The sequence below is a fragment of the Halichoerus grypus genome, chromosome 9 (assembly GCF_964656455.1).
Source record: "Halichoerus grypus chromosome 9, mHalGry1.hap1.1, whole genome shotgun sequence".
Taxonomy (NCBI): Eukaryota; Metazoa; Chordata; class Mammalia; order Carnivora; family Phocidae; genus Halichoerus; species Halichoerus grypus.
In genome coordinates, this window is record NC_135720.1 from 80,775,099 (window position 1) to 80,795,844 (window position 20,746).

Sequence of the window (20,746 nt, forward strand, 5' to 3'; positions counted from 1 at the left end):
AAAGACTTTATAAAAGGAATTGATAAGATAAGAAGTTGGTTGAAAAAAGAAAGAAGAGGATTTAAAAAAAAAGGGAGAGAATGTGATCAGGCAGGAGACTAGAACAAAGCCATACACTAGAGATTTAGGGTATATTTTGATCTGTTAGAAGAAACTGTACCTCAAAATTTTAGAGAGAACAACTTATATATATATGCCAAAAATAAGGGTAACTACTATGAAGGGATAGAATATGACTCTAAAAATGAAAAATAAAAAATACTTTTTAAAAAAGGGATGGATAAGATGTTGGTTGAAAAAGGGAAAAAGAAAAATTAAAAAAAAAAAGACAGTTAAAAAAAAAATTAACTTTGAAAGACTAAAGAATCATGGTAAAAAAGCCTGAATTCTATGTGCAGTATTCCCCTAGCACTGGAGTTCTGCCGTTCTCATTGATCATTAAACTTGGTTTTGGCTGGCTGTTCTTGCTGATATTCTGGGGGAGGGGCCTGTTGCCGTGGTTCCCAAAGGTCTTTGCCAGAGGCGGAATTGCCCCACCCTTGCCGGTCCGGGCTAAGTAATGTGCTCGGGTTTGCTCTCGGGAGCTTTTGTTCCCTGCGAGCTTTCCGTACAGCTTTGGAGGACGAGAGTGAAAATGGCAGCCTCCCAATCTCCGCCCCGGAGGAGCTGAGAACTCGGGGCCCCACTCCTCAGTGAGCCCCCAGAGAAAAGCAATCACTCCTGTCTCCCCGGTTTCTGGCCACACTCCGTGCTCACCCGGCCTGTGACCGAGCGTTTCTATCTCTGGCTCACGACCCTGTGTGGAGTCTCCAAATCCAGCAGATCCCTGCGGTGTGCTCCCATGCCACTCCTCCTGGGGGAGGAAGGAGAGTCTCCCCAGATCTGCCACTTGTTGGGTCCCTCCTGGAGGAGCAGTGGCCCGACTGTGCCCCGGATCACGGTTTATGGCAACCCCGAGCTGAGAGTCCGCACCTCTGCTCCATCTCTGCAGCCGGCTTCCCTGCTCTGATACCTGGGAGCTCTGCCGCACTCAGACACCCCTGGTCCTTCTGTGACCCCGAAGGTCCTGAGACCACACTGTCCCACGAGGGTTCCACCCCCCACTTCGCCACTGGAGTGACGTCCCTCAGTGGAGCCGACTTCTAAAAGTTCCGATTTTGTGCTCCGTGGCTCTATCACTTGCCAGAAGCGGCTGACAGAGGCCCCCTCCCCCGCCGTCTATCCTCCCGAATATCACCTCGGATTCACCTCTCCGCATGTCCTACCTTCCAGAAAGTGGTCGCTTTTCTGTTCAGAGAGTTGTTGCTATTCTTTTCTTCGATCTCCTGTTGAGTTCGTAGGTGTTCAGAATGGTTTGATCCCTATCCAGCTGAATTCTTGGGACCAGACAAAATCCAGGTCTCCTACTCCTCCGCCATCTTGCTCCACCCCTATTTATATTTTTTTAATCAAATAGTATTTAAGGAAAGTATTTGGGTCTGATTATAGTTAGGAAACTCAGAGATTTCATAGGTTCAAGTCATCAGCAGTGAACAAGATTTAGATTAAGAGATGTTTTATAAAGTCACTAAGATAAGTTAAAAACATGGCCCCCATTAACTCAGGTTTCCACTAACTTGTATAATTGATAAAAAAATGTCTTTTGTCTTGATCCACTGGATAGAGATGGTGCCCTAGTAGATATTTCAATACTTTTCCCCAGTGCCTATCCACCTCTGTCAAGAATTTGTGCAAACATCATGGGACAATTCCAAGCCACTCACCAAGAGACAAGAGAGTTTCCCTCTTCTGAAGTTGTCAGCTGCTAGTCTGAAACCAAGTAATATATGACATATGGCTATTTCCCAAGATAACTGACTTGTTTTATTATCCGAAGTTAAACCCTTTCATATGCCTCCCAAGATCCTGACTGGCTCAGAAGCACATGAAGTAAATGCATGTAACAAATCCCTTATTTTGAACATGAGCAGAGAACATATATTTCTTATTAGTAGAAAACTCGAATTCTCATCAGACTAAACAAAGGTTTAAAAGAAATGTACATATTCATGGTTTGAAGGGGGGCTAAAAGATTAGCCTTCTCAGGGCACCCTCATGTCTCTTCTAGCTCTGAGGACCAGATAAAACCCACTGGTTCCCAGTATCTGACCAGGGGTCTGGTCTTACCATGTTGTTGTGAGTCAACCCTCTTCAGTCTTTCAGCATACAAATGTAAACTTGGACAAATGCAAAAGCTAGTTTTTATCTTTTTTTTTAAGATTTACTTTCATTTATTTGAGAGAGAGAGAGCACACAGGGGGAGGGGCAGAGGGAGAAGGAGAGAGAGAGAATCCCAAGTAGACTCCCTGATGAATGAGGAGCCTGCAGGAGTATGTGTGGGGGGAGGTCAGGGCGGGGGAGGGGGTTGGATCTCACGACCCATGAGATCATGACCTGAGCCAAAACCAAGAGGCAGACATTTAATCGGCTAGCCTACCCAGGTGCCCCTCAAAGCTAATCTTTAAAGAAGACTTGGTCTCCATATCTAAAAGGGGAAAATGTGGCAAGTGAAAGTTGTTCCAGACATATAAGTCAATATTCCTATTATACTCATTTTTCCTCTGTAGCTCAACTCATCATCCCCCAAGCAGGGAAAGATCTAATTCAGATGTAGTCATTGATTGAACCAAAAGTGAACACTTGACTCATGTGTTCTTAGAGCAAAGAGTTGTGCCCACACATAACTGATCTTATCTGATCAGATTTCATTTTGTAAAACTTAGAAAAAAGGGACACAGAAGGAAGCAGGCAGTTGGGATTGAGGAGATCACAGGGGAAGCATTGGAGCTGGTCACATAGTTATACCGTGTGTTTAACTAGAGTATGAGCAAGTGAGGGAAGGAGATGTAGGGATGTATTATGGGGGCTTAGGGTGGGAGGGACTATTGGCCCCATGAGGTAGCATGAGGCTTTTAGGTCTTTATTCCCAAGTTCTCTTGGTGCCTGGAAATGTCTTCTATCCCCCATATTTGTGAGAGCCCCTCATCGTTTCAACTTGATTTAGTAGGAGCAATTTCTGTTTCTTGCAACCAAAAGAGTCTTGACTGAAACAAAGATAAAGACATTATTATAAAATCCCAAAGATTTGGAGGCCAACTGATAATAGCAGTATGCTTTAGACAGAACACTGGTCCCTTCTACTCAAGCCCTGGCACTCTTGCCAACAACAGAGCGGCCCCTAGAACGAACTTTAAATTTCTGGGGCACAGATTGTTTACCTGCAAAATGGGAGAGGAGAAAGAGGATTGAATTGCACTATAGGTGAATTTCCCTCAAGTTTTAACATTCTTGGAATCTACCAATTTTGTTGAACTTCAAGTGGGTATAGCTATTTGGTTTCTTTACTTTTTATATTGGTACCAACTCAGAGGAGAGACAGGCTGGGATAAGAAATGGAAGTTCCTGTATGCTTCAGTTACCCATTGTGGGAGCCCCTTCTCTGGGATTTGGAAGTTTCTACTCAGAGTATCTTCTGTTCTCTAATAGTAATAGACAGTCAACTCTTTTCCTTTCAGTAAAATAGCTGGAAGGGGAGTGGAGACCTTATCTGATCATCTCTGGCTAAAATGGTCTTATGGATATAGAGTAGGATTTAAGGATACTTAGAGGCATGCTGGAGGGTTCTCCTGTTGCTCTTCTTCTCACCCTCCTCCCCCTGTCCTGCCCTCCCTTCCCCCTACCGAGCTCAGATTTTATACCTTAAATTCCATGAGTGATGGTAAGCACTGGCCTCTAGACGCTAGAGTCCTATTCAAGACTTCTAATTTAAAATTAAAATTCTCTCTGGAGATGGACTAATAGCAAATTTTCTCCTCCTTCCAGGGGAGATAATCTTAGATTATCCAGATGGGCCCAATTTAATCACAAGAATCCTTAAAAGCAGAGAACCTTTCCATGCTCTGGTCAGAATAAGGAGGAGATGTGACTATGGAAGAATGGCCAGAGAGATGCAATGTCACCAGCACTAAAAGTGGAGAAGGGGGCCACAAACCAAGAAATGGACGTAGTCTCTAAGGCTGGAAAAGTCAAGGAAACAGATTCTCTCCTAGACTTTCCAGAAAGTAATGCAGCCCTGTTTACATCTTGATTTTAGCCCAGGGAGACCTGTGTTGGACTTCTAACCTACAGAACTATACATAATAAATTGCGTTCAGCCACTAAGTTTGTGGTAATTTCTGACAGCAGGAATAGAAAACCAATATGGTCTGCATGACTATGAGCACTGCGGTGTTCGCTTTTTCTCTAGAATTACAGTCTAGATTCCTGATGATCAAAGTACAGTTGGCAACTTTTTGTGATCTGTAGTCTAGAGCTTTTTCCACTGAACCAGAACTCAGAAGGTCAGAGTGGAAAGAAGACAAGGCCAGGGTTTAAGTTCAGGCTCTGTGCTTGGTAATTATGTAACCTGCAGTGAGTCGTTTAAACACTTCGGCTCCAGTTTCCTCAACTCTACCTTAAGGACTTTGAAGTAAGATAACTTCTATTTCATTTTAGTGCTGGCCTTTGATGATTTCTCCGAGGGCTTGCCTTATGCTGGAGGTAGGTTTTAATGGGACACTCTGTTTAAATGGCCCCATCCACCAGGAAGTGGTTTACATATATGTAAACCACTTTCCATTAAACACACACATATATGTGTGTGTTTAATGGAAAGTTCCACGAGGAACAGTACTATGTCTCATACTTAATTTTCAAGTGTAGTTTTGCTTGTTTGGTGAACGATGGGCGTTTAAAGTATTTGTCAAGGGGAAATATTTTATCCTAATTTTTGATTCCTCCATAAGGAGTGACATTTGAGGACCATTTAAGATGTGAGAAAGAGTAGATCAAATCAAGGACCCAAAACTTCCGGTTTAATTTTCAGCAGAATATTAATTATTTATTTTACAGTTATTGTAGAGCAGAATTAATTGATCCCACAACTACTCTTCATTATGAAATACAGATTCTTTGATAACGTTATCTTTTTCTTATTTTTATCCCATAAAGATTTTTGCCTTTATAGTTTGCATAGCAATTATTCTTTCCCTTAGAATAGTCTGTACTATGTTTCTGACACACTATTTACTTTAATCTGCCTCAATATATTTATTTACATTTTTGACTCATTTGATTACTTTCATTGACTTTTTTACTGATGGAATTTTAAAAACCTATCAACAAAACCTAAACCTTCCTTAAGTTCTTTTTAGTTATTTTGCCAATAATAATATCTGTTAATGGTTGCTTGTTTATTATATGTTGGATGGCTTTGGTTACTGAGGTAGAGGAAATATGTTTTAGTTTTGGAATTATTTTGATGTCAATTACAAAACCTTTACTTTTGAAATTCATATTTCCTTTGTTGTCAGGCAAATGAACATCAGGAGACTGAATGAATTAGAGAAGAACCTTACTTAATTGTTTTTTTAACTGAATATCAAAACTTTGTATGAAATGTACAAAACCTAGCCTTAGAGTCATGCTGAAATCCATGCAAACTGATATTTAATATTCAGGACCATATAATTATAGAATGTCATAGTTGGCAAGGACTCTAAACTACAGTTATTATTATTTTTATTATAAACATTTATTTCAAGCTTTTCGAGTCAACTGTTTACCAAATCTACTAAAATAATTAGATTAGAAAATTAAATAAGCTTAGAATAGATAATCCATTGTATCTGAATAATAAAAACAACTCCAAAGGGAATTTACATTTAATTTATAGCCCTTTTTGCATTTGCATTTTGGATTGCTAGTACTTCATGCTGACCCCAAGTCTAAAACAAGTCACTGAAGTGACCATTTAGGGATTGACCCAGCAGTGGAAAGAACACTTGGCACTGGACCCAAAGGCTGGGATACCTGCCCAACTGCTAGCTCTTCCTATCTGTGCAATCTTGTGTCAGATATTTCATTTCTCAGGTCTTTAGTTATTTCATAGTCCAAATAAGGCTCTTGATCATCAGCTAAGAGCCTCATCAGTAATACATTATTTAGAGAAAATGCCCAGAATATAGCAGGCATTCAACAAATCATTTTGTTCTTGCATATATTCCATTTGGTTCCTAAAGCATGATACTTCTATAACACTCTTCCAGAAAAATCTGAGTGTTGTTCAGGGCATACCTTATGTTCTGTGGGACTTAATACTCTATGTTCCATGATGTCCTGCATGTTAGAATATTCATTTGATTAGTGGGTTACCTTACCTGCATTGTAGGCATGGTGCTAAGAGTGAGATCATCTACATAGAAGTACTATAGATATAAGGCTACTGTATTGTTTGCTAGAAATCTTAGATGCACTTCTCTTATCCATTTGTACTTGTGCATAGGAATTTGTAACACAAATTTTTGCATTTGCTTCATTTGTGAGTCTATTTTTTCTTTCTCATTTATTTCCAACTTATGTTTTTTTCTTCATTTTATATAACTTTGTATGATGTCATTTCTGTTTTAGAACAAGGTGGGATACTAACAAACACATACATATATGTGTGTGTGCATGCACACACACACACACACACTAATATCATAATTACTGATTTTAAAATTATACACTACAAAGAAAGAAGTAAGTGAGCTTTAGAATTCTGTCTAATTTGTACATGGTAAACTTCTGATTGTCCTTAGCAGTTGGATATAACAGCTTTGTGATAAATAAGAATTCATTTTGCACATCAGGCTGGGAAATTTTCCCCTTAGAAACATTGCATGCCTAATTTATGAAAGGATTGAGTCTATATTCTCAAAGTTTATTTATGTATGCTTATAACAAAGTGTTTGCAACACACTGTACTTTAGACTAAACCAATTAGCATTTAACTGCTTCAATGATGATTTTCAACTTTTTAACTGTGAATGAGGGAACTTCACCCAACAGATCTACCTGGGGTCTTCCCAGCTCTCCCAGGCAAAGCATAATTCTAGAGCTTGTTGCCCATTTGCATCTGGAATATATTCCTGCAAGAGAGCATGGGGATCTTTCTGAGGCCTGGGTTTCTTCAGAGGTACTGTTTTGGGAGATGTGATACCCTGGCAAATAATATTTCAGTTTAGTATTGGACTCATTTACAAATTTGGCTCTAATGATACTTTTTTTGAGGATTCACCATCCCTGATCCATCCTTCCTTCCTTCCTTCCTTCCTTCCTTCCTTCCTTCCTTCCTTCTTTCCTTCTTTCCTTCCTTCCTACGTACCTTCTTTTCTTTCTTTCTTTCCTTTTCTTTCTTTCTTTTTTTTTTCTTTCTAGATTTATTTGAAAGAGAGAGAGAGAAAGAGAGAGAACAAGTACAGGGGGAGGGGCAGATGGAGAGGGGTAGAATCCCAAGAAGACTTCCCACTGAGCACAGAGCCCTATGCAGGGCTCAATCTCACAACCCTGAGATCATGACCTGAGCCAAAATCAAGAGTCAGAAACTTAACGGAATGAGACATCCAGGTGCTCTTCCCTGACTTTTTCTAATTCACTTCCACTTGTTGTCTAAACTCTTTCTACGCTGGGTCCACATTTATCTTCCTCCAGCTGGCACATCAATTTCTGGACACACACATACACACAGTATATTGGTAAGCATATACAATATACATTGTTTATATTTCTTCTAAACTTCAAAAAAGATATTTATGAAAATAAAATGACAACTGAGCAGTATTTTGTTTTATCTTTTTTTCCTAAAACATAAACCACTTAAAAAAGGAACAGACCATAACTGATCCGATGTTTTGTAACAGTACATCTTATTTACTTTAATCTTATAAGAGAAATAAATATAAATGTAAGCACATTTTTTGTTGGCACAAAATCCTTTAAAAACTAATGCTTTTATTTTCTTTCTTTTGTTTTTCTCAGTTTTCATGCCACCTATTACGTTGTTCCATTCTCTGCATACTAATTAACCTGGAGACTGCCTTAAAATAGCATATGCTGAATGTTTATGGGACCTTGAGAGCTTTATGAACAGGTTCATTCTATGGGTTGCAGAAACAGCCTGAAGTCTATAAATGGTTAGTCATTTAATCAATTCTAAGAAAGCCAGCACCCACAGAGAGGGGTGAAAGTCATAACATTTATTTTCTTTAAAATCTTCTATAGATTTTAACTCGATATGGCAAATTTCAAATATTAATTTCTTCAATTCTCCCCTCTCCAAAGCAATGAGCTCCCCATCACTAGAAATATTCAAACAGATAACAGACTGTGATGTCAGGAATATAAAGATCTCCTGAAATATGTGTGTGAAAACATTTTGAATGTGTCAAGCATTAAGCAAAAAGGACTATTTAAGAACATGAGCTTAACTTCACTGTACTATTTTGTCTGCCATGGTCTTCCTCGAGTCTAAGATTCAATACTTGAGAATTTAGCTTTCTTTTTTCTTAATATGAATAACCAAAAGTGCTGTCTACCCATAATGTCAGCCAACTCTACTTCCTAACTAGCTCTTACTCCTCAAGTATTAAAATATCAAAATATGTGTGTGAAGATCCAATAAAAACACTTGAAATTTTAGGAAAGAGATATTGGAAGTCCTTTGGGATGTATAAGTGAACAGGATGGCTAAGTTTATTTGTAACTTCCAGTTTGGTTGGATGCCCGGGCAAATTCAATTCCTATTACATATGAAGTAAAATTTTGGGACGTGAAAATGTCCTCTTACCGGTTCTATTATTTATGAAATTTCTTAGTTTTTTTTTTGATATAAAAAATAATAAGAAAAATATTTTCATGGAGGTTAAGATATTGCAATAATAATAATAGTTAATATATAGTGAAAGCTTACTATTTGCAAAGCACTGTTCTTAAGGACTTTGTAGGTCTTCCTTCATTAATTTTCACAATGTCCTTCTGAGATTATTAATTTGATGATCTCCTTTTCATTGATGAGAAAACTAAAGCCCAGAGACCTGAAACAACTCACCTAAGGTCATTTGGAAGGGATGCATACGGTCAGGATTCAAATGCAGGGAATCTTGTGCTAGAATCTGTGCTTTTTACCACATACCATGCTATCTCCCACATAATTCAAATCCAACAAGACTTGGGTTCAAATCCTGGCTAGAGCTTGTATCACCTGAGTAACCCTGGAAACTGGGTCTCAGTTTTCTCCTCTGTAACATAAGCACAGTAATACCTGTCCTACTGGGTTGTTACTAAGAATAAATGAGATAATCTACATAAACGCACAGCAGAGTACCTGGCACAAAGTAGATACTACTATCGAATGTCAGATGCTTCCCTTTCCCCTAACGCAATGGAGTTAAAAAATTTTCTGAAAAATAACCCTCCCCTTACCACATGATCTTTACAAAGCCTAGTTAAAACATTCAATAGCAAATGGCTTGCTTACTCATTCTCTATATTCTTTAAGATTATTGTAAAGAAAGCAGAAAATACTTACCTGTCAAGCATAGAAACTTGTCCATTTTTTTCTCTCCTTTCCTCTCTTTTCCCCCTGCTACTGCTCAGTGGTGATGTTTTTATGATAGGCTGGGGTGGGATTGGGGCTGAGGCAGAAACAGTTGAATCTGTGGTTCTTTTTGAAATTTTCATTATAAGCTCATGAATGCTCCTTTGATTAGATTTTGTTAAACCTTTTCTTGAAAAGATCATTGTTTTCTGTCTCTTAAATGAGGAATTACACAATACAGATACCACATCTTGTAATAAGTGAACCCCCTAGTGAACATTACTTTAAGAAGAGGATCATCTATTCAGGATTTTGTGGTGAAACTGGCACATGGAGGAGAGATCTGTGTGTTAGACGTCATTCAGATATGCTTCTCCAGCAGTAACTGGGTCTGTTGATGTAGATGAGGGGTTCAGGCATCTCCGATATCTAAATCTGAGGGCTGTGAGGAGGGAAAAGTGCAATGAACTCAGCATTCCTCCGTCTGTTGAGTCCCTTGATGTCAGGCTCTGAAGGAGCCAAGCTTGTGGTGAGAGGGGCAAACAACAGATCGTTGAAAAAATGTGCCCTTGTCCTTCCACTGTTGTCCTTTAGAACAGTTTAGCTTGAACATCTTTAACATATCATACACTTCTCTGGTATTGAATACATGGAAGAAAGTCAGCACTGTGCTCTGTGGGTCATAGGCTGTGGTTTGGCAGGACATGTGCATGGATTCCCAGGCCACTTAAACCCACGTGAGTAATGGTAACCAAACCCCTTTTCCATTTCCCACCCATACACATGTCTGCAGAAGAAAAAGACTAAACAAAATGTTCTTTTTTTATCTTAAATGAAAACAAATAGAAAAATGAGTGGCAGAAAGATCTGGTCCAGTTTACTGTAAATGTCTCTGGAAAAAGGCCCTATCACAATGAGTGAGAAATCCTTTGTTCTCAGGTTTGAAATACAAGTACCCTTTCAGTGAATATTTAACCTGTGAGCTCCTCTCAATAGAAATGAAGTTCTCACTGAGTAACTCCGTTGCTGCAAAAGGTATTGTGGGTCACTGGAGTAGGAGGCCTGTCCTCAGAGAGCTTGCAATTTTCCTTTTAGTCATTTTATTTAAAATTTTATAGTTGTCTTCTGGATAAAGATAACAGAAGTAACACAAGAGTTTGTATCTGCTCCCCTTCAAAATTCTACTGAAGGAATGGCAAGGGGATAAAACAGAAAGAATACCAAAAGGATGAAGAGAGAGAGAGGAAGGAGATAACAGCAGGTGAGAGAGGACAACGAGTCTTTGGAAGCTGGAAATTAGAGGATTTGTAACAGGTTTAAGGGTAAGATGCAGCTGGAAGTGTCTATGGGAAGGATAGCCAGGAAAGAAAGCTGAATTTCTCCTGCAGAATTTAGCAAGGGGTCAGGAGATGGAGGCGCCCAAGTACTGCAAAGTCATGGGGCCGAAACTAGGAGGGTTCTATGCAAGTTTGTACAGGAAGCAAACTCCCGGATCTTCGTTCCCTCCTGGAGCACTGCTGAGCCCTTCTCTACCAATACCAAGTTCTGGAGATTTATTTCTTTGGAGTCATTACACCAGATTAGTTCTTGATTTAGGGAGATAATGGGCAGGAGTGAGCTGCTGAGCTGAAAAAGGGAATCAAGTGAAATCTGTACTGGATGGTAAGCCACACTGCCCCCAACTGGTTGCCTCCCAGAATGCTGGTTCTCAGGCGTTCACTTCCCAGGCAGGGGATGGAAGAATCTTTCTCTGAAGAAACTGAAAGGGCTCTAGCATTCTGACATTTGGAGAAACCTCCTAAAAATCCATCCTGTTGCTTACTCACCCTCTGATGAAGCCCGCCCCTTGACAACTCCCTCATATTCCTTTCCCTTCACCTCCCTCAGTATGGAGAACATCCAGTTATCCTTGGTTAGCCTCACTCTTAAACATGAACGGATATCCAAGGATCACCAAGAAATATTCAATAGAAGTCTCTTCCATTTAATAGAGACCATAATAAATGAACAGAAAAAGGAAGTAAATGCAAAGAAAGGAATAGAAAAAAATAAAAAAAACCCCTAAAGTTTAAAATCCTCAAAGAGATAAAAATCACTGCATCCATAGTATTAGAATAGGATGCAGTGAAGAGTAACATTGAGAAGCAGGAAAAAAAAACAAACTTCTGGGTATTAAAAATACAATACTCCAAATTAAAATTAAATAGAAGACAATATTAAAGAAATGTCTAAGAAAGCAGAATGAAACATAGAAAGACAAGATAAAAGGTATGGAAAAATTGAGGTTCAATCTAGGTTCTAAGAGGTCCTTAGAGGACAACATTCACTTAAGAGAAATTATGAATGGAGGACCAGAAAATTGGAAGAAATTTCAAATAATCCATATAAGGACATAAATTTTCAGATTAGAGGGCCTATCAAATGTCCAGAAAGCAAAAAAAAAGACCCACATCAAGATTTATTAGGAAGTAGAGAGAAGATTCTGAAAAAAATCTAGGTTGATAAAATGTCATCTTTTCCATTGAGGGCTAGGAATGGCATAAACTGCTCAAAGAAACTGTGAGCTAGAAAATTATGAAGAAATACTTCCAAAATTACGAGTGTAAGTTATATCCCCCCTGGAAATTATAGTACTGGATCATTCAAGTTTTCAAAAAATCATCTGTCCTGCGTTCTTTCTTAAAGAACTACCGAAGGTTGTAAAAGATAGAAGTAGGGGACCCACAAAACATGAGACAAAAGATTTTCAGGATAGTGACCAAGGGAAGTCTGAGTTATTACTGTTAACAGTTATTTACATAGTCATAATATATATGTAAACACTGATTATCATTTTAGCCAAAAATTTGATATAATCATATCAGGAAAATAGGGAGAGGTGAAATAAGTTTATTATCATTGGTGGTGTTGGGAGTGGGGGTTGCAGCGTTAGAGAGGAGAATCCTGACTTATCATAAAGGAAATAACGTTTAAAATCAGTAAGTCAAGGAATAGCAGCAGAAGCACATTATTTAGTGTTACAGAGTTGATGAGTGTAAGATTTGCTGCAAGCGTGAAATTAGTTGCTTCTAGGAGAATGAACCTGGTTTTGGTAAAGATTAGTTAAGTTTTCTTTTTTTATGGCTTTTTAGTGCTATTAGAATTTTTAAAACTAAGCTCCCGAATGACATAAAAACAAATATAAAAAAAGCATGTAAAGTTTTCTTATTTTATCAATCAGGATAGATTAGGTTATGTTGTAGTAACAAATAACTCCAAAATTTCAGTAGCTTAGTGCAGGAAAATTTATGTGGATGCCTCATGTCCAACATGGGTTAGGGGAAGTCTTGGATTTCCACTTCTGTAGTCACTTAGGAACCCAGGGATGGAGGCTTTGTGTCAACTGCACTTTCATAATCATTGTAGTAATGACAAGGAAACTTTGGAGGTTTCTAATTGGCGATTGAGTGCTCTGGCAGAAATGCTACACATTATTTCTGCTCACAACTTACTGGTCAAGGTTAGTCGCCTGGTCACACCCAGGCTCAAGAATATTAGGAAATTCCCACCCAGAACCAAAAAATGCAGTCAAGAAATGGGCAGAAGATATGGAGAGACATTTCTCAAAAAAAGACATCTAAATGGCCAACAGACACATGAAAAATGCTCAACATCACTCGGCATCAGGAAAATACAACTCAGGAAACAACAGATGTTGGCGAGGATGGGGGGAGAAAAGGAAACTCTCTTACACTGTTGGTGAGAATGCAAACTGGTGCAGCCACTCTGGAAAACAATATGGAGGTTCCTCAAAAAGTTAAAAATAGAGCTACCCTAGAACCCAGCAATTGCACTACTAGGTATTTATCCAAAGGATACAAACATGGTGATTCAAGGGGGCACCTGCACCCCAATGTTTATAACAGCAACATCCACAATAGCCAAACTATGGAAAGAGCCCAGATGTCCATCGACAGATGAATGGATAAAGAAGATGTGGTACACACACACACACACACACACACACACACACACAGGAATATTACTCAGCCATCAAAAAGAATGAACTCTTGCCATTTGCAGTGACGTAGAGGGTATTATGCTAAGCGAAATAAGTCAGTCAGAGAAAGGCAAATACTGTCTGATCTCACTCATATGTGGAATTTAAGAAACAAAACAGATGAACATAGGAGAAGTGAGGGAAAAATAAAATAAGACAAAACAGAGAGGGAGGCAAACCATAAGAGACTCTTAACTATAGGGAACACACTGAGGGTTGCTGGAGGGGAGGTGGGGGGGATTGGGTAACTGGGTGATGGGCATAAAGGAGGGTATGTGATGTAATGAGCACTGGGTGTTATATGAAACTGATGAATCACTAAATTCTACCTCTGGGGAGAAAAAAAGAATACTAGGAAATTCAGTGCTCCATGTGCACAAAAGGTGAGGAGAATTAGGTATCAGTGAGCAGAATGAGTGACCATCACATGCATTTTTCCGTTTCACTTTAGTCTTTTTTCCCTGTCTCTCTCCTTTCAATCTTCTACCCTCCAAACCAAGTAATCAGTATTAACTAAGTGAATGTTTTTCTACTCTTTATGTTTTTATAAAAATGCACCATTATATATATATATATATATATATATATATATATATATATATGTTGCTCTCTAACTTGTTTTTCTTACTTAGCAATATACTATATTTTCTTTTTCTTTTGTTTGTTTTTTGTACTGTATTTTCTAAGGTGAAAATATTTTGATGTAACTGACTGTACATACTATAGCATGAATGTACTACAACTCATTTAATCAATCTCCTACTGTAGATATTGAGGATGTTTATAGATTTTGTCACAGAAAACAGAGGATCAATGAATATTCTTGTATGCATCTTTCTATGTTGGAACTTTATTCTTTTAAGGTGACACCCAGAAGTGGGATTGTTGTGTCAAACAATAGGTGGTTTTACATTTTGAATAGTCATCACCGAATTACTTTCCTTTGAGATTGTTGCAATTTATATTTCCACCAGCAAAAATCAAATTGCCCACTGAACAGCCATCCTTACGAGCACCATGCAATCTTTTTTTCCTTTTTCTAAATTCCTTTCACTAAATTGATGGGTTAAAGTTTAATTAAGAAGATATGACAAATGTACTTGGAGTGACTGATGATGAAGAGAATATGTAAACAAGAGAAAAATGAAGTGTTAAGGCAGTACAAAAGATTCTTAAGGGGAAGACAGTTCTTGAACTATAAGGAAGTCAAAGAATATTCCAGGGGCGGAGAACAACACAAACAACCTCCCAGAGGCAAGGACGCTGTTGCCAAATTTGCTGAACAGCAAGATAGGCTCGCCTGCCGTGGAAAACACATGGTGGACAATGGAGTAAACACAGTGCTGGGCCGGTAGGGTCGGAGAGGATTGTTCTAGGTGTTATGATAAGGCACAGAAATTTAGACCTGAAACGGAAGGGAAAAGTCAGCGAGCCTTGATTTCTCCACGGAAAAGTGACGTAGAAGGCAAGTGCTCCGGAGAGCCTTTTGGTAGGAGGCTGCAGGTAGATTGAATGGAGACCAGCCAGGATGGGTTGTACTAATAAAGGCACGGACAGCGTTCATACGTCCCAATCCACGTCTCCTTGCATGGAGCAGACACAGTTTTGCTTAAAGAAAGAACACGGTGACATAGAGATAAACTGTAGTTTTTGTTTGTTTTACAACCCTTGAAATTGTACCAGAATGGCAAAAACAAAAGAGCAGAAATGTGAGGGAAATCAGGCTACAGGGAGAAGCAAAGGAATGAATAAGACTAATTCAGAACATGCCATGTAAGAAGAAAGCAACATTAAACAGCAAAAGGCAACAAATAATTTGGCAAAGACATTCTCTGTATAAACACAGCTGTCAGAGAACAGGAGAACTCAAAGCAAAACCACCTCCTAGAATGAGTAATATAATGTACAGCTACTCTAGGAAGGAAAACTATTATGTAGGTTAAACTTTTGATGTATTTTTGGCTGGTGAATACAATGTAAGTATAATTCCTTCATAATTTGGATGGTTTAGATAGGTCTTTTCTTTTTTATTGGATATCTATTATGGCCTTTGTTTTAGACTGGGAGGAAAACAGAAATGCTATTTTTAGAATGTGGTATGAGACCTCAGAGTAACATGATCATCACAGAAACTAACAGGAAAAGTCGAGCGCAGATGATACACAGGATTGTGCGTAAAGATGTATATTACATGTGCAGATACACACACACACACACACACACACACACACACACACACACGCCCCTTTCCTGGCAATGAAGTAGCCACGTCAGTTGCAGGCTAATAAAAGTTGAGCACGTTTTAAAATCAAACAACAAAAAACAGGTTTCATTTTTTAATATTGAAATGCAACCAATGACTTTCTTGACATTTTTTCAGTTTTTTGATCTCTTTCTGTACCAGTACAAGAGGTGCCATTTTGGGGGACACTGCCATGTGTACTGTAGGGACACTGAATTCTCAATTAAAATAGAATAATGAACAATTACTTTAAATAGGTAACTCTGCAGGATTTCTTTGGACATTTTATTGCCTTGGGTTGGGTAATGTAATGTTCGTGATGACTACTTCTGGCTCTCCTTTCTCCACACTGTTGGGTGGTAGCTCTGGGTAATGTGACCAGTCGTCTCTCTTCTCTCAGAGCCCACTTCTTTCGAGTGACACCCTCCTTCACCACTTGCCTTTCACATTCTTCTTTTGTCCCTTCCTTCTGCATCAGTGTAAGATATGAAAGATCATAAATGTCACACTGGTTCTGTGATTCTGGCAGTTCTGTCGTTCAATCAACGCACCATCTTATTTTTGACAGCAGCATCAAAGGGCATTTTGTGGAAAGCCATGCATCGCTTAGTGACATCAACATTATGAGAAGTTTCACCCCCAAAACAAAGGTTTCTAAGCTGACTTGGTTTTTAACGTTACTCCCTATAACTACAGTACACATGGCTTTGTAGAAACTACGTAGGTAAGCTACATAAAGTGGAAAAAGAAATAGGACAACACAGAAAAAAAATTTAATTTCTTTTTACATCCCATTTTCAGTTCAGAATTCTAGAGTTAAAGTGGATTTTTTTTGTAGTTAATTTCAGATAGAAGATCTGAAATTGGCATTTTAGGGGAATATTATATTGGGGTGAGATGTCTGGCGTGGGCAGAAATTTGCTTTCTAACGTCATTTCCCACCTCCTACGTTGGTGGTTCTCAAACTATTCGTGGTAGAGGACTAGCTTTTCCCCCATCTCTGCAGACTGGTATCTTTGTAAAAGTCAAAAAAACTAATAACAAAAATGAAAATAAAAACAAAAGCGTAAGCCCCCAAATTTAATATTAAATTTAAACATAAGACTACTCTGTCAAGTTGCTCTAAAAGTTTATAAATGCCCATCTCAAGGTGTGCACTAATCCTAATATAGATGAGAGGGGGGAAGCTCAAGGATGTACGGGACAGTGGTGGACCATGCTTTGGGAACTGTCCCTGATATTATTGCCCATCAGTATTTACAGTTTCCCAGAAAAGAGATTCTTCATGGTGTGGTGCAGAACATTATCAATAAAATAAAATTAATGAAAAAGAAAGGGAAAGAACATAATTACTTGGCTCTGAAATATACACACTTCTCAGAGTTCCAAGATAGACTGAGTAACTAAGGGCTCATGGGATGTGTGAAGGCTGACCTAAAGCCAACTGTGAACTCACCAAAAAACAACAGTATACGCACTGGAATGTGATTTCTTAAGTGCCTTATTCCTGTAAGGAGATGGATAAAATTGTAGGCAACCAAACCGCTTTTCGTGTTTTTTGGAAGAAAGTTCTTGATAAGCCAGCTGGGAGTTGAAGGTGAGACTGTAAGAAATCAAAGAAGCACAGAACTGTTCTGTGCAGTGCAATGGTGATCATTGACTGGTCAAGTCTGTGAACTTTGACATGAATCTGAGCTCTGCTACTTATGAGGTCTGTGAACCTGAAAATGTCACTTTCCTGAGACTCCGTTTCCTTCAGTGGAAAAAGGAGTCGTAATAATAGTGTACTTCATAAGGCTGCTACTGGGATGATTAAAAATATGGTACTCAGTATGTATTAGTTATTATTGTTAGTAATAATCACAAATTGTTTCCTGCGTCAGTAATGTTACTGCAGACTCTAAGGGTGGAAGGTAGGTGTACATTTAAGGACATTTACCTTATGTTAGATAGGAAATTATTCCCTAAAACCTTACACAGAGGGTTAATTATGTTCCACGTCAAAAAGGTCTATAGCCTAATAAATTTTGGAAACCTTGCATGTTTTGAGACTCACAAGAACATTGTTATATTAACGTCTCTTGGAAATCATGCATAAATAAACTTGGGAACTTTTACATAGCGCACTTCTTCTTAAGCATGCTTGATCACACAGTGTCTTATGGGAAAACATATCAGCTAATGAGAATTAGCATACATTACATGCTCATTGTGTGTCAGGTACTAATAGAATAGTTAGCTTATTCCATACCAATTTACCTTGGTATCCCTATTTTACAAGAGAGGTTGAGTAACTTGTTCAAGATTACATACTCCAGAAGTAGAGGGTTAGGATTCACAACCAATCATTTGGTCTCTGGTGACCACATGATTTTCTTCCTAGGATCTAGCATTCAATGGAAGATACCTTAGGAAATGCTGGTTGTGAAGAGGATATTGTTCAGGCTGGGGTAGTCACAGTGATTTGTGTACAGCACGTTGTTCACACTTGTATTCCTTTCCTTACACTGTGCCACTCGTTCTCTTTTTCCTTCTTAAATGTTACAACTTACCTATGACCCTGGTCAAACCACTTGTTCTTTTCCCCATAGTCTTCCTTATAGTTTCAGCCATGGTGGTCTCACTTCTGAAATCCTAGACACTTAGCATCTGTTTCACTGAGTTCGTGGACAGATGTCCTACTGAACTCTGGATATGTTGCTTATGCGAATGATGTTTTCTTAACTAGCATGTAGATCTTTGAAAGTGGTACCGTTTTGTGCTAGAAATTCTAACAGCATAACAAATGTATGTTGGTTAGTATTTTTTATTTAACGTCTGGAGCTATTTCAAGTTTACTTGGTATGAGTCCCAAGTTGTTAACATGAAGAAATGAATTCCATTTGCAGCCCTAACCATTACCATACAAATTGGAAATGATCACCTTTGCTTGTTCATGTAAGTGAATAATTCACAAGTTCAACTAAAAATAACACTTTTGTAATTAGAATTACAGCAAATGACTATGCATATGATCTTTGACATTAAATGGCATTAAATATATTCATAAGGACTAGAATAACAAAATATACTTATTAAAGTCACATTTCATTTGCTTCCTAGTTTGATTATTGGGGTGACCTCTTTCCTAGGTGGTTTGGAGAAGTTCTGATGACAAGATTATTTTAAAATCAAGTCATGGGGCTTGAAAAGTGCTTGAAGACTCATCTAGTTCTCTTCTGTAAGTTCCCACTTAGAGATATGCCACTATAAACTGCAGTGAGGTTAGAATCCATGTTTTTGTAGAAATGGGAATGGCCCAAACAGTTATAACCTTTTGTAGAATAGAAAATACTCAAGCCTTTCTCTACCTCTTAATTCCATCTCAATATATCTATTTGCTGTTATTTGAACGTTGTTTGAGAAATGTGAGTGGATGGTAATGAACTTTTTATAAAAAATCATCTAAAATATGCCATTGAATTAAAAGAAAATTACTACAAATTCAAAAGTTTAAAACAATGAAAATTATTCTAAAATACAGAGCAAAGAAGTTTTTGCTAAAAACTTTTCTGTGAGCCAGTGGAACTGAGACAGACAAAGAAAAAAATTAGTGAGTTGCTCTGAATTCTTGAGAACAGGGTTTATCATTAAAACCTACTCTTGGGTACATTTGCCATGACCTGAGTCTTCAATATGCTCCCAGGGCAAAGCCCTCACTGGTTTTGAGAAGCTACTGCTTGTCCTTGGAGCAGAAGGCCTCCCATGCCCCTTGCCTCCTACTCCAGCAAGGTGATCTCTGCAGTTCCCAGTTGTCACATGACCTGCTCAGCTCCAACTTGCATCTGGCAGACCTGGGCATCATAGTATTAATGCAGTTGCAGCCAAAACCAAATTTTCACATTATGCCGCGTTTGAGTGTGATGGGTGCAGGTTTGCATTTATGCTCCCAGTGCCAGATGCTGGAGGTGTTGAGACACAGACTGTGTCCCCTGCCTGAAGAGCATCATCGTCAGCAGAGAGATGCAAAACCTATGAAGATGGTGCTGCGTTGAGTGCTGGTGCTAAGGGAGCTGTAGGGGAAGGGCCAGAAAAGACTGGTAGGGAGCTAGCTTTTGAGGTGAAGAGCAAGTGGAGATGGGTAAAGCATCTTGGGAAATGGAAACAGCACTTGCTAAGGCACCAGAACATGGAAAGTGTGAGCTTGAAGAAAGAACATGCTTTAGATGGGCGGGTAGATGGCTGGGAGTATCAATCAGAAGATGAAATTGCAAATGTAGATTAGGTCTTATTTTTACGTTTTACCTTTTCTCTTTTTGGGGGGGTTTTGTTTTCAGTAGTATTTACTCTGCGTCTCCCATAAATTAATGCAACTCCTAGAAAGGAGAGAGAAGAGATTTCTACTTCCTCTATAATTCCTATCAGTCACCAAACAAGTATTTGTTGGTTGCTAACTAGATTACATGCTAGATTATAGTGTTAGACTCAGATCATTAAATAGTAACAGAATCTATCTTAATATGCAATATTATAAAAAATGGTAGTTACGTAGAGGCTTACTTAACACCACTGCGTGGAACTTTGTGTCAAAATTTTTTTTATATAAGTAATTTAAAAATATTTTGTTGATAACATAATACTATGTAAATATTTTTTTATTTAGTTTTGTAATTTTTTATTATTCTTTTGATTACTCTCTTGATTCCCAGGGCTCAATATATTTATGATTTTAGGATATCTTTTGTTACCCACCTCCATTGTCACAATGGCTGTTATAAAATTTATCACCATTCAGACTTGATAAATGAATGGTTTTCTTTGGCTGTTTAATTATGATGGCCACTGGAGACACTTGGCATACTATGTATATTTCAGAAATGTAGTAGGTAAAATCACATCTTAATGAATTGCAACATATTGTGAAAGCATAAAGGGAACACGATAACAGGTCCCTAATTCGATTACTTTTGTGATGTGGATGCCAGTTTCCATTTGGCTTTTTTTGTGAATCTAGATTTTTATCCATTTTATCCATCAGGTACATCAGACG